This window comes from Balaenoptera musculus, chromosome 1 (assembly GCF_009873245.2).
Source record: "Balaenoptera musculus isolate JJ_BM4_2016_0621 chromosome 1, mBalMus1.pri.v3, whole genome shotgun sequence".
NCBI lineage: Eukaryota > Metazoa > Chordata > Mammalia > Artiodactyla > Balaenopteridae > Balaenoptera > Balaenoptera musculus.
In genome coordinates this window covers 27,978,971-27,993,613 of record NC_045785.1, presented here as the reverse complement: position 1 = coordinate 27,993,613, position 14,643 = coordinate 27,978,971, and positions in this window count along the sequence as shown.

The window sequence follows — 14,643 nt, the reverse complement described above, 5'->3', positions numbered from 1 at the left end:
TTCACTGGTTCCTAGTGGTGGTGGTGGTGATAACATCGATAAGAATGGAGCTTCAGCAGGAGTATGATTCTCATGGAATCGTTAGGGCCTGAGGTATGGAGTCCCTGCCTGTATGTCCATGGCAGGGAGGAAAAGAATGACATAACTAACAGCTCAAGCAATTTCACTGCAGGACCTCTCAAACTGAGCATAACATAGAAAAAGCTTTCTCTCCATTTCACAAGCGATAACTTTAATCTCAAGTATCAAGCCAAAGCAGCAGCATTTTAATTCCATTAACAATGGCACATAACAATGATGGGGGTGCCCATGCCAATGTGGAATGGAGCTTCCACAAATGGTTGGGCTCTGACTGAGCAGGTTTCTGGCTTGGCTAGCCATGGGTTAAAGCTCTCACTTTTTGCTTGCTTTCAAAAGGCCTGAGTTTTAAGCTACCAAGATTTAGTTGTGAATGTTAATGGGTGACATTTGTATTCACCTCCTGACAAAGTTTGACACTTCTGATTATCTTTGCGAGATTTTATATAAATGTGTGTGTGTGTACATAAAATCTAGTCTATATCCACACTGTTGTTAAAGTGCCGTTTCTTAAAGCGGATCTGATCATGTCAGTCTTGCCTAAACTAAAACTTCACTGACTCCACATTGCTTAGGCATCCAACTCCTCAGCTGGGCTCACCAGACCCTTTATAATCTGACTCTTGCTTTTATGACTAATCTCATCTCCTACCATTATTCCCACAGTCTCATCATCTTGAAATGGTACTTGGATTCCCACTTTCATTGACGAACTTTTATTTCAATTTTTCTACAACTGTTTGGGAAGTAATATATTCTATTTTCTTTTTTTGATTACTCTAGAAAATTTAACATACATACTTATCAAAGTCTGAAGTTAATCGATCTCTTTATCCTCCTCTCCTCTAATACAAGGGTCTTAGATACTTTAATTCCATTTTTTTCTTTCTTTTCCGGAGATATATGCTATTGTTGTCATATGCTTTAATTCCAACTTTGAAAAACCCACCATCCTGTATTATTACTGTTTTCTACAGTCAAGGCCTATTTATATGTATCTGCATATTTACAATTTTCTTTGCTCTTCATTACTTCTTGCATCCTAAACCTTCATCTGAGATCACTTTTTACATGAGAAGATATTTTGTCTAAAGAACTTCCTTTATAATTTTCTTTAGTGAGGTCTGCTAATGGCAATCTTTCAATTTTTTCTTCTCTGAAATATCTTTATTTCACTATGATCTTGAAAAGTCTTTTTTTTTTAACATCTTTATTGGAGTATAATTGTTTTACATTGGTGTGTTAGTTTCTGCTTTATAACAAAGTGAATCAGCTATACATATACATATATCCCCATATCTCCTCCCTCTTGCGTCTCCCTCCCACCCCTCTAGGTGGTCACAAAGCTCCGAGCTGATCTCCCTGTGCTATGTGGCTGCTTCCCACTAGCTATCTATTTTACATTTGTTAGTGTATATATGTCCATGCCACTCTCTATTCGATTTGTTAAAATTTGGGCCTTTTTAAATGTATTGGCAGTATGTGCATACAGAAGCTTTTTATTATCATTAAGATGATGTATTCTGGAATAAAATTGATGGTTTTGTGTATAGCAAAAAAAAAATGTGAAAAGTCTTTTTTAACTGGGCATAGATTTCTAAGTTGACTGTTTTGTTTCCTTAGCATATTGAACATACTGATCCACTGTTTTCTGGGTGTCTGTTGTTGCTTTGTGAAGTCAATTGTTAGCTTATCTATTGCTTCTTTGAAGGCAACCTGTCTTTGGCTGCTTTTAAATTCTTCTTTTTATCTTTGGTTTTACAGTTTTAATATAATGTTGTAGGTATGGATTTCTTTCTATTTATTCTACTTGAAATTTGTTGGGAATCTATAGTTTGATATATTTATCAGTTCTGAAAAATCATCATTCTCTCTCCATATATTGCTTCTGCCCTATTCTCTCCCTCTTTTAGGGGGGAGGGCTTCTGATTAGAAGTATGTTAGGTCATTTCATGTTCCCTTCGTGTCTCTTAACCCTTCTCCCTCAGAGCTTTATTTCTCTATGATGCTTCCTGCATATATTTTTTCAGTCCTATCTTTCTGTTTCACTGGTTCTGTTAGTACCTGCATCCCCTTGGCTGTTAAACCCACTTATTGAGTTTCTAATTATAACTAGTATATTTTTCACCTGTAGAAGTTATATTTAGTTCCTTTTCTTATCTGCTTGGTCATTCTTTAAAATTCCTTGTTCATGTTTCAAAATTGTCTTTAATTTTTTAATGAATCTGAGACACAGAATTGGATAAATCATAACCCTTAGTTCATGGTCACTGGCGTCATTGGACATAGACCTCTTATTTGTGTATGAATGAATGTTTGTATGTATATATAAAAGAATGTAGTGAATACCTATAATCCCACCATCCAACCCAACAGCTGGAAGAGCTACCTATCTACTCCTCTTCATCCTATAACTGTGCTTCCCCTTTCCTAAATTTGTGATGATCATTCCCTTTCTTTTTTGTTTTTATAATATATCTATGTGACCTAAATATATTGTTCAGTTTTAGTTGTTTTTGAACTTTATGAAAAGTGTATTATCGTGTATATAATCTTCTGGGACCCAGAGAAAATTTGACATTATATTAACTAAGATTTATCCATATTTCTGCATGCTCTTTATAATATTCCATTGTGTGACTACTCCATGATTATTTTATCTGTTCTTCTGGTAATGGGAATTTTGACTGGGCATTAATATCTAACAGTCTTGCTATGAATATTCTTGTACCTATCTCTTGATAAACATGAGCAAGTTTCCATTGGTATGTAAATAGGGGTGGAATGCTGAGTTATACTGGAAGTAGCATTAGTAATAAGCCAGTGCACACCAGTAGCACTATTGGCTAGCATCCAGTCTGGTTGGCCAGGCATCTGTTCTAATTTGTCAGTATCCATGTGGTATTGGTTGTTAATACTCTGAATATTATCCTTGAGGGTCTGTGTAATGGCAAACTTTGTAAATTAATGCCAAATTATTTAAAAATCGTTGTTCAAATTTATACCTCCACAAGAAATATAGGAGATTCTGTTGATCCACTTTCTCTCCAACATTTGGAATTGTCAGATATCTTAATTTTTGCCAATCAAATGGGTGTAAGTTGGTATCTCAATGTGATCTTGATTTGCATTTCCTGTTTACTAATAAGTTTGAGCATCTTTCTGAGTGTATATTAACCATAGGCCTTTCCTCTGAGAATTCCCTGCTCATATATCTTGCTCATGTATTTTACTCTTGTATCATATATTTTTCTATTTGATTACTTTTTCTCATTCATTTGAAGGAACTCATATAAAGAAATTAAAAAATTCTTGATGCCAATTCTTTTTTAATTGAAGTATAGTTGATTTACAATGTTGTGTTAATTTCAGCTGTACAGCAAAGTGAGTCAGTTTTATATATATATATATATATATATATATATATATATATTCCTTTTTATATTCTTTTCCATTATGGTTTATCCCAGGACACTGAATACAGTTCCCTGTGCTATACAGTAGGACCTTGTGGTCCATCCATTCTATATGTAATAGTTTGCTTCTACTAACCCCAAACTCCCAGTCCATCCCTCCCCCAACCACCCACCTCTTGGCAATCACAAGTCTGTTCTCTATGTCTGTGAGTCTGTTTCTGTTTGACAGGCAGGTTCATTCGTGTCATATTTTAGATTCCACATATAAGTGATATAATATGGTATTTGTCTTTTTTTGACTTACTTCACTTAGTATGATAATCTATAGTTGCTGCAAATGGCATGATTTTGTTCTTTTTTATGGCTGAGTAGTATTCCATTGTATAATATGTATATATGTACCACATTTCCTTTTTTTTTTTTGGCTGCGTTGGGTGTTCGTTGCTGTGCGCAGGCTTTCTCTAGTTGCGGAGCATGGGCTCTAGGTGTGTGGGCTTCAGTAGTTGTGGCTCGCGGGCTCTAGGGTGCAGGCTTAGTAGTTGTGGCACACAGGCTTAGTTGCTCCGCAGCATGTGGGATCTTTCCAGACCAGGGCTCGAACCTGTGTCCCCTGCATTGACAGGCGGATTCTTAACCACTGAGCCACCAGGGAAGTCCTGGAACATATTCTTATATTAGAAAGCAAGGAAATCACCTATATTTCTGGAGTTGCAAAGTGCCCAGCAGTCAGCTTAAAGAGGCTCTCTTTGGTCAAAGATGGGAAAAAGAGAGCAAAATAGAATAATTAATTCAATGGATTAAAATACTTTAAATATATTTAAATCCATGAGTTTGTAATGAGATTTTTAAAAAAATTTGTTTTAATTAATTAATTAATTAATTTTTGTCTGGGTTGGGTCTTCATTGCTGCATACAGGCTTTCTCTAGTTGCGGCAAGCGGGGGCTACTGTTTGTTGTGGTATGCGGGCTTCTTATTCCAGTGGCTTCTCTTGTTGTGGAGCATGGGCTCTAGGTGCCCGTGCTTCAGTAGTTGTGGTGTGCAGGCTTCAGTAGTTGTGACTTGTGGGCTCTAGAGCATAGGCTCAGTAGTTGTGGTGCATGGGCTTAGTTGCTCCACGGCATGTGGAATCTTCCCAGACTAGAGCTCGAAACTGTGTGCCCTGCATTGGCAAGTGGATTCTTAACCACTGTGCTACCAGGGAAGCCCATGAGATATTTTTAAAATACTTATTTATTTATTTGGCTGTGCCGGGTCTTAGTCACAGCATGTGGGATCATCGTTGTGGCATGCCGGATCCATAGTTGCGGCGTGCGGGATCTAGTTCCCTGACCAGGGATCGAACCAGGGCCCCCTACATTGGGAGTGCAGAGTCTTAGCCACTGGACTACTAGGGAAGTCCCTGTAATGATATTTTAAAAATCCTCATTGTTCCCCTTAAGAATGCTAGTGAACCAAATCATTACTTTTATTTGATTATCTTAACTTTGTATTGAGTTTAAAAAGACACAGTAGAGTGCATCTTAAATGTATAGATCTAAATATGTACAATTGAAAGTATTATCTTAAATGTAGAGATTGATGAAAGTTTACAGTTATATACATCTATGTAACTATCACTCAGAACAAGATATAGAATAGTGCTTCTCAAATCTCAGTGTGCATTTGCATCAACTAGTGAATTTGTTAAAATGTATATTCTGATTCAGTAAGACCTTGGATCCTGCATTTTTAACAAGCTCCCAGGTGATGCTGATACTGCTGGTTTGTGGACCACATTTTAAGAAGCAAGGTTATAAATTCTTCAATGTTGTAACATGTAGCAGTAGTTTGTTCTCTTTATTGCTGCATGATTTTCCACTGTTTTAATATTCTAACATTTATTTACTTATTTTACCATTGATGGACATTTTGTTGTTTTCAGTTTGGGGCCATTATGAATTAAGTTGCCATGAACATTCTTGTACATGTCTTTGGGTGGACATATGCACTCACTTTGGGGGGATATATATCTAGGAGTAGAATTGCTGGGTCATAGTGTAGGTATATGTTTAGCTTTAAGAGATATTGTCAAACAGTTTTCCAAAAATGATTGTACCATTACACATTTACCAGTAATATATCAGAGTTCTAGTTGCTCCACATTTCACCAACACTTGGTATTTTTCTTTTAAAAATATAGCCATTCTGTTGGGTGTGTGGTGGTATCCAACTGAGGTTTTTTGGCCAGTGAGAGACCCTCTTTTGAGAAGTAGTTACTCAAGTTTTTTTCTCATTAAAATTTTTGGTTTGTTATTTCATTTCATATTGATTTGGAGGGATTCTTCGTATATTCTGGATATGAGTTCTTTATTGGATACATGTATTGCAAATATTTTTTCCCAGTCTGTGGTTTGCCTTTTCATTCTCTTAATGGTGTCTTTTAGTGAACATCTGCTTAATTTTAACAAAATCCAATTTGTTAATATTTTTCTTCAATTAAAAAAATTGTGGTAAAATACACATAACATAAAATTTACCCTCACAACCATTTTAAAGTGTACAATTTAGTGGTATTAAGTACATTCATATCATTGTACAACCATCACTACCATCCATATCCAGAACACTTTTCCACTTGCAAAACTGAAACTGTATACCTATTAAAACAATTACTCTCCATTCCCTTCTCCCTCCGATGAGTGGCAATCACCATTCTGTTTTCTGTCTCTATGATTTTGACTACTCTAAGTACCTCATATAAGTGGAATCATGTAGTATTTATCTTTTTATGACTGGCTTATTTCATTCAGCATAATGTCCTTCTTTGTCTCTTGTAATGCTTTTTTGATTTAAATTTTATTTTGTCTGACATTAGTATAGCCACTCCTATTCTTGCATTATTGTCTTCTTTTGTGTTTAGGTATTTTTTTTTGTAATGAAACATTTAAATTCCTTTCTCATTTCCTTTGTGTATATTATAGAGCTATTTTTCATTGTGGTTACCATGGGGATTTCTTTAAAATCCTAAAATTATAACAATAATTTGAATTTATACCAGCTTAACTTCAATAACATACAAAAAAACTCTGTCCCCACCCCTTTCAATTGTTGATGTCACAAAATTTTGTCTTTGCATATAGTGTGTCCCATAACATAAATTAATAATTCTTTAAAATGCATTAGTATCCTAAATTATGTAGAAAACAAAATTTGGAGTTACAAACCAAATTTATAGTAATACTAACTTTTACACTAATTTTTTTCTTTAAATGTATTAGTCTCTTAAATCATGTAGAAACAAACAAAAAATACAGTTACAAATCATCATTACAATAATACTAGCTGTTATAATTGTCCACGAATTTACCTCTAGTGAGATCTTTATTTCTCCATACAGCTTTGAGTCTAGTGTCCTTTCATTTCAATCTGCAGGACTCCCTTGAGCATTTCTTGCCGGGCATGTTTACTGGTAACAAGCTCCCTCAGCTTTGTTTATCTGTGAATGTCTTAATTTCTCCCTCACTTTGAAGAACAGTTCCACTGAATATAGGATTTTTGGTTGATAGTATTTTCTTTTAACATTTTGAATATATTGGCCACTTTCTTCTGGCCTCCAAAGTTTCTGATGAGAAATCTGCTTACTATTTTATTGATGATCCCTTGTTTGTGGCAAATTGCTTTTCTTTTGTGCTTTCAAAATTCTCTCTTTGTCTTTTGAAGTTTGATTATAATTAGTCTCAGTGTGGGTCTCTTTGGGTTCATCCTACTTGGAGTTCACTGAGCTTCTTGAATGTTTATATTCATGTCTTTCATCAAATTTGGGAGATTTTTAGCCAAATATTTGAAGAGTCCTTTCTCTTTTTTATCTCCTTCTAGGATGCCTGCAATATGTACATTGGTCTCCTTGATGGTGCCCCACAGGTTCCTTAGGCTCTGTTCATTTTTCTTCAATCTTTTTTCTTTCTGTTCCTCAGCCTCAGTAATTTCCATTGTCCTATCTTCAAGTTCACTGATATTTTCTTCTGCCTGCTCACATCTGCCTTTGAAACACTCTAGTAAATTTTTATTTCAGTTATTGTATTTTTTCAATTAATTAATTAATTAATTTGGCTGTGTCAGGTCTTTGTTGCAGGATGTAGGATCTTCGTTGCGGCATGTGGACCTCTTAGCTGTGGCATGCAGGATCTTTAGTTGAGGTGCGCAGGCTCTTCTTTGTGGTGCACGGGCTTCTCTTGTTGTGGCTCACGGGCTCCAGAGTGCAGGCTCAGTAGTTGTGGCACATGGGCTTAGTTGCCCTGCAGCATGTGGGATCTTAGTTCCCCGACCAGGATTGAATTTGTGTCACCTGTATTGAAAGGAAGATTCTTAACCACTGGACCACCAGGGAATTCCCCTCAGTTATTGTATTTTTCATCTCCAGAATATCTTTTCAGTTTCTTTTTATTAAGACAGTTGTTCTAAGCCTTTGGCTGGTAGAGCCACCATTAGGTCTTTTTTAGGGACAGTTTCAGTTGGCTTATTATTTTCCTTTGAATGAGCCATACTTTCTGTTTCTTTGTGATTTGTGTTTTTTTTTGTGGCTTTGTGATTTTATTGTTGTTGTTGAAATCTGGACATTTTAATCTAATAATGTGGTAACTCCGGAAATCAGATTTTCCCCTCATCCCGAGGGTTTGCTGTTGTTTTTTTAAAATAAATTCTTGTAGGCTGTTTCTGTACCAAGGATCAACATGAGGTGTAAAGTTGAGGTCTTCTCAAGTGTTTTCTGAGCCTGTACCTTTTCCTGGGCATGGATGGTGACACTCTAATTTCTCTTGAATATATAGTTGCTTTTGAATATCTTAGTCTTTAATGCCTGTGTCTCAAAAATGGAAAAGAGGAAAATGAATGGGGAAAAAATCTCCAGCCCCATAAATCTCTGGAAATCACTTTAGCCAGAGGGGTAGGGTTTTGCAATAATAGGTGGAGGTCTAACAACAATGGACACTTCCTCTTTGTCTACACCTCTATTATTAGATATGGCTTCATTGAGCAGAGCATAGATCTCTGATAGTTGGAGAACAGGGCCCTTTCTGCACCCTGGCTTATGCAAGCTGCTCCAGGAACACATGCACAGCTGTCTGCTACATGGCTGAGGATGGGGAACAGGCCACTGCTACTGTACTAAAAGCTGAAATTGACCAAAATCAACAGCAATTTACCGTCCAAGTTTTCCCCTGAAGGTTTCAAGCCCTCAATAGACTCCAAAGTTCCAAAATAGTTATATCAGACAAATTCTCACAATGCAGATGTCTAGGTGGGAAGACAGATTCTTGGTGCTTCCTACTCCACCATATTCCCATAATCCTCTCTTCAATATTTTCTTATACTGGTAGCACATTTTGCATCCTGCTTAAGAAATATTTGTCCACTTCAAGGTTATAAAGATATTCTCCTATATTTTCTTCTGGAAGCTTTAATATTTTACCATTCACATTTAGGTCTATAATCCATTTTGAATTGCTTTTTTTATAGTCAAAGATTTTTCTCCCCTACTTTTTGAAGTCAAGTTTCATTTGTTACCCAACTCATTGTTTAAAGACTGAAAACTGAAGGGAAAAAAAATCATGTGTTTTTTCTTCTTTTCCTCTACAAACTTTACATTAGGGCAATAAAATAATTGAGGAGAGAAGTTTCTTTTGATAGAAGTTTTTCTTTGTAAAAGTGCTCCAGCTAATAATTGAGGAGGGAATTATAAAACTGGTATACCACCATTTTGCAGCCTCTAATGCAGAAAAAGGAGACATCATAAAAAGAGAGATTATGATAGAAATATATAACACTACTTATGAAGAATTATTGCCCCAAAGTTGAACCTGCATCTGATCAAACTTCTAGATCTAATTAGCAATGTACAAAAAATATGAGGGATAAAGAAATATGATAAATAACTCTGCAGGTAAAAAGATCCAAACTGTAGGAAGTTCTCAAGATTAACAATCTTGTTTTTTGCAACAAATAAATTTGCTGAGAAAAATGGAGAGAGGGAATCTAGATATTAAAAAGACTTAAATGACATCAGTCAATTACAACTGACCCTTGAACAATGTGGAGGTTAGGGAAACTGACCCTCCGAGCAGTCAAAAATCCACTTATAACTTTACAGTGGGCCCTCCATATTTGCTGTTTCACATCTGTGGGTTCAACCAACCATGGATCATGTAGTACTGTAGTACACATTCACTAAAAAAAAACCTGTGTATAAGTAGACCCACACAGTTAAACCTGTGTTGTTCAAGGGTCCACTGTACAATGTATGAGAAATCAGAAAAATTTGATTGTCTATTTCCCTAGATGTTTGATGATATTAAGGGATTATTGTTAAATTTATTAGATGTGATCATTATATTGCAATTAGGTTTAACAAAAAATTCTTGGGTTTTTGGAGATACATACTAAAATATTTATTAACAAAATATTATGTTTATGACTCACTTCAAAATAATACAGAGAGGGAGAGTGGAAGATATATAGATTAAACTAAGTTGGCCGGGAATTTATAATAATTGAATTTGGGTAATAGATACATGGGGGCGGGGGTGTTATGCTAGTCTTTCTACTATATATTTGTGTGTGTGTTTGAAATTTTTCACGATAAAAAGTTTTTAAAAATGTGTCTTAGTTGTTCTTGGTTCTTTACTTTTCCATAATGATTTTAGAATCAGCTTATCAAATTACATTTTTTAAAATTGAAATAGCATTGAATGTAGGGATCAATATGGAAAGAACTGACATCATTATAAAATCATGATTTTTTATCCATGAATGTGAAATATCTCTCCATTGATTAGGTCTTTTTTAATGAATTTGAGTAAATATTTATACTTTTATGTATGTTTTATTAGATTTATTATTAAATATCTAACACCTCTGTAGCTATTATAAATGATGTACTTTTACAAATTACATGTTTTATTATTGTGTTAATGTAAAAACATGCAAGTGACTTTTGTATATTGATCTTCTATTCAGACACCTTGCTAAATACAATTACATCTAATAGTTTGTCTTTAGATTATTTCTAAGTAGACAATTATGTCATCTGAAAATAATGATAGTTTTATTTTTCCGCTTTAATCGTACCATGCATGCACCTAACAAAGTAGCCTTAAGGTATATAAAGAAAATTTGATAAGGCTACAATATAAAATCCACAAATCCACCATTACGATGGGAGATTTCAACACATTCTCTTAAATTGCTGACAAGTCAAGCAGATAAAAATTCACTAAATATATTGAAGATATAAACAATAAAATTGAACGAACAGAAGCTTGACTGTACATAATTCTCCTTTCTACAATAGAGAGTACAAAATCTTCTTCAAAACTGTCTTAGTTATCCACTGCTGCACAAACTCAATAGTGTAAAACAAAAATAAGCATTTTTTAAATCTCTAAGCGTCTGTGGGTCAGGAATTCAGGAGCAGCTTGGCTGGGTGGTTTTGGCTCAATATGTCTCATGAGATTCAGAGAGATGTTGTCAGTGGCTACAGTCTTCCTGACTGGAGCTGGAGGATCTGCTTTCAAACAGGTTCACCCACATAACAAGTAAACTGGTGCTAGTGGTTGGAAGGAAACCTCAGTTCCTTCCCATGTAGGACTTTTCAAAGGGCTGCTTGAGTGTCTTCATGACATTGCAGCTGGCTTCCCTCAGTGTGAGCAACCTCAGACCAAAAGACGGACACTGCAATGTGTTTCACGATGTAGCCTCAGAAGTCCCATACTGTCATTTCTGCAACGTCATATTGGTTGTACATAACAGCCCTATTATTCAATGTGGGAGGGGACTAACCAAAAGAATAAACACCTTGAGATGAGAATAATTGGGGGCCACCTTGGAGACTAACTACAACAAGCACACATGTAACATTTACAAACATTGATTGTATACTAGTCACAGAGCAAATTTCAAACAATAACTAACATACAGGCAAGATTCTTTGATCACAATGCAATTAGGTTAGAAGATAATAACAAAAATGTACACTAAATACTGCTATTTGGAAATGATTAACACACTTCCAAATAACTCATAGGTCAAAGAAGAAATCTCATTGGAAACTTAAAAACACTCAGAATTGAATGATAATGAAAACATACGAAATGCAGTGAAAATAGTTCTTCAAGGATAAATTTTTTTTTTTTTTTGCCACGCTGTGGCTTACGGGTTGTTAGTTCTCTGACACCAGGGATCAAACCTGGGCGCTTGGCAGTGAAAGCACCAAGTCCCAATAACTGGACTGCCAGGGAATTCCCAAGGATAATTTATAGCCTTACATATTTATATTTAAAAAGAGGAAAAGCCAAAAATTAAAAAACTACATTTCCAATTTAAGCAGTGAGTTAAAGAAGGAGTAGACTTAAAGAAGATAGAGGGAAGTAGATAATAAAAATAAGAGCAGAAATCAAGAAATTAGAAAAGATACAATAGAGAAGAGCAACAAAGCTAAAAAAATTGGTCCTTTACAATAATTAAAATATGGACAAGTCTCTGGCAATGAGAATCAAGAAAAAGAGAGAAGGCACAAATAAATATTATAAAGGGAGGGGGACAATTACAGAGGAAGCAAATACAAAAGATAATAGAATTTTATCATCAACTTTATGACAATGCATTTGAAAACTTAGAAAAAACAGACATTCTTAGCAAGATATAAATTATTAGAATTGATTCAAAAGAAATAGAAAACCTGAAATAGTCCTTTAAATAGTCCTATTAGGGAAGTCCCTGGTGCTCCAGTGGTTAGGACTCGGTACTTTCACTGTCAGGGAACTAAGATCCCACAAGCCGTGCAGCACGGCCAAAAAAATAAAAATAAAAATAAAAATAAAAATAAAAATAAAATAAATGAGCAGTCCTGTTAAAGAAACAGAAGCAATAGTGAAACAAACAAAGCAAAACAGAAAACTTCCCATTTAAAAAAAAAAAAACAACACCAGTTCCAGATGGTTTTACAGATGCGTCTCACCAAACTTACAAATATCTGATCATCCCAATCTTATACAAACGTCTTCAGAGAAAAGAAAAGGGATAATATTCCTCCAACTCACTCTATGCAGCTAGGATAATTTAGAAACCAAATCCTAGACAACAAAAAACAGGAAAATATCAGGCTCATTTTATTTATTAATATAGGATGCAAAAATCCAAAACAAAATATTAGCAGATCAAATCCAACAGTATATGTAAAATAAATCATAAAGCTCTTCAGGTAAGTTGGGTTTATCTCAGGAAAGTGAAATTTAATATTAGGAAAATCTCTAAATGGAATAATGACAACAGATTAAAGTAGAAAAGCCATATGATCATGTCAAAAGATGCAGAAAAAGTCCTTGAAAAATTCAACATATATTTGATTAAAACTCTTAGTGAGTTAGAAGTAAAGTGGAACTGCCTTTACCTGATCAAGAGAGGTGTTCAAAAATCCTACAATAAGTATCATCCTAAAGAAAAAATGTCAGAGCATTAAGGTTATGAATGAAACAAACATACCCACCGTCACCACTTCTACCTAACGTTGTACTCTGGCCAGCACAATAAGACAAGGAAAATAAGCCAAAGGCAACAGGATAATTTTTTCTCTAAATACATTAAACATAATTATTTTATGTTCTGTGTCTCATAAGTCTAATAACTGGGTTCTTTGTAGATGCATTTCTGCCATTTGTTGTTGTTCATTTTCTTTGGAACTTTATCTGTGGAAATTATTTGAGGCCTAAGATGAAAGTGAGTTCCTCTAACAAAGATTTACATTTGCTTCTGCCAGGCACCTGGGGCACTACCTGTCTGGGAACATTTTATACTAAATTTTTGGCTTCAGGTTTTTCAGATCACCTGGGTAGAGTGAATTTGATTGCATGTGAGGTCTAAGTTGTAGTTATGGAATCTCAGGAGGTGACTCTTCCTCCCTACACTCATTGTTATTTCCAAGGTTTAAAACAGATAATTTTCCTTGCAATTTCCTACATGTGGGGATGGGGTGAGTTTTTTCCTAGTTCACCTGTACATTAGAGTAGAGCCCTTTAGGGTTCTAAGTTTAAACAGGGGAGTATTTGCCCAAGTTAAACCCTGTGCTTCATCTTCTTTCCCTCATGTCCTGTCCTGTCTTTCCCTCATGTCCTTCTTTCACAAAAAGTGAAGTTCAATTTCATATGTTAGCAAATACCCCTGAATCAGTTATTTATTGCCACAATATTGTGATATAACACATTATTCAAAAATTCAGTGGCTTAAATTAATAAGCATTTATTATTGCTCAAGAGTCATCAGACTGACTGGGTGGTTCTTCTCATTCAGCTGGTCTCACTTAAATGTCTGCAGTCAGCCACGGTTAGGTATATGTCTCTGTCGCTCTCGGCTGGACTCTCTCACATGTTTGGGGGTCAGCTGGCTATAGGCTGGTCTATGATGGTCTTGTCTTGGATAGCAAGGCTCTCTTGCATCTTGTCTCTCATCCGACAGCAGGTTACCAGGCTTGTTCTCAGAAAGGAGGCAGGAGACCAAGAGAAAGAGTAGAAGTAGGCAAGCCTCTTATAGCTTAGGCTTAGAACTGGCACACCATGACTTCTTCCACATTCTATCGGTTAAAGCGAGTCACAAGTCTACCCAGATTCAAGGGGTGGGAAAATAGAGCGCCCTCTTGATGCAGGGAGTTGCAAAGTCATATGGCAAAAGACAAGGATTCAGGAAGAGGTGAGCCACTTTTGCAACCAATGTGTTATAGCTCCCAAGGCTAAAGTTGGCTTCAGTGCTCTGCTTACTTCCCTGGTTCTGCCTTCACTTAGATTTTGGCTGGAGTGATTTTTATTTTTTTGCCAGCTCATTGATGAATTTAAGAAGATTTAAAAATTAAAAAATAATCATTTATCACGCTTTCAGTGAGAGGATCAACCAAGCACCTAGTCTGCCATACTGCTTGATTGACATTTTGATGAATTTCTGTCTCTGTACATGTGTGGCTCTCTACCCTAATTCTCTCTCCCAATCTTTGAAACTCTACTCATATGCTTCCGTTATGCTTCTTCACTTCTTTGACTGCCCTTCTTCACCCAGACAGAGCTCTAGACGCTAAGGGTATTTAGTGCCCATTTCTACTAAGGCATGGAGTTCCTAATACAGCAGTCATAA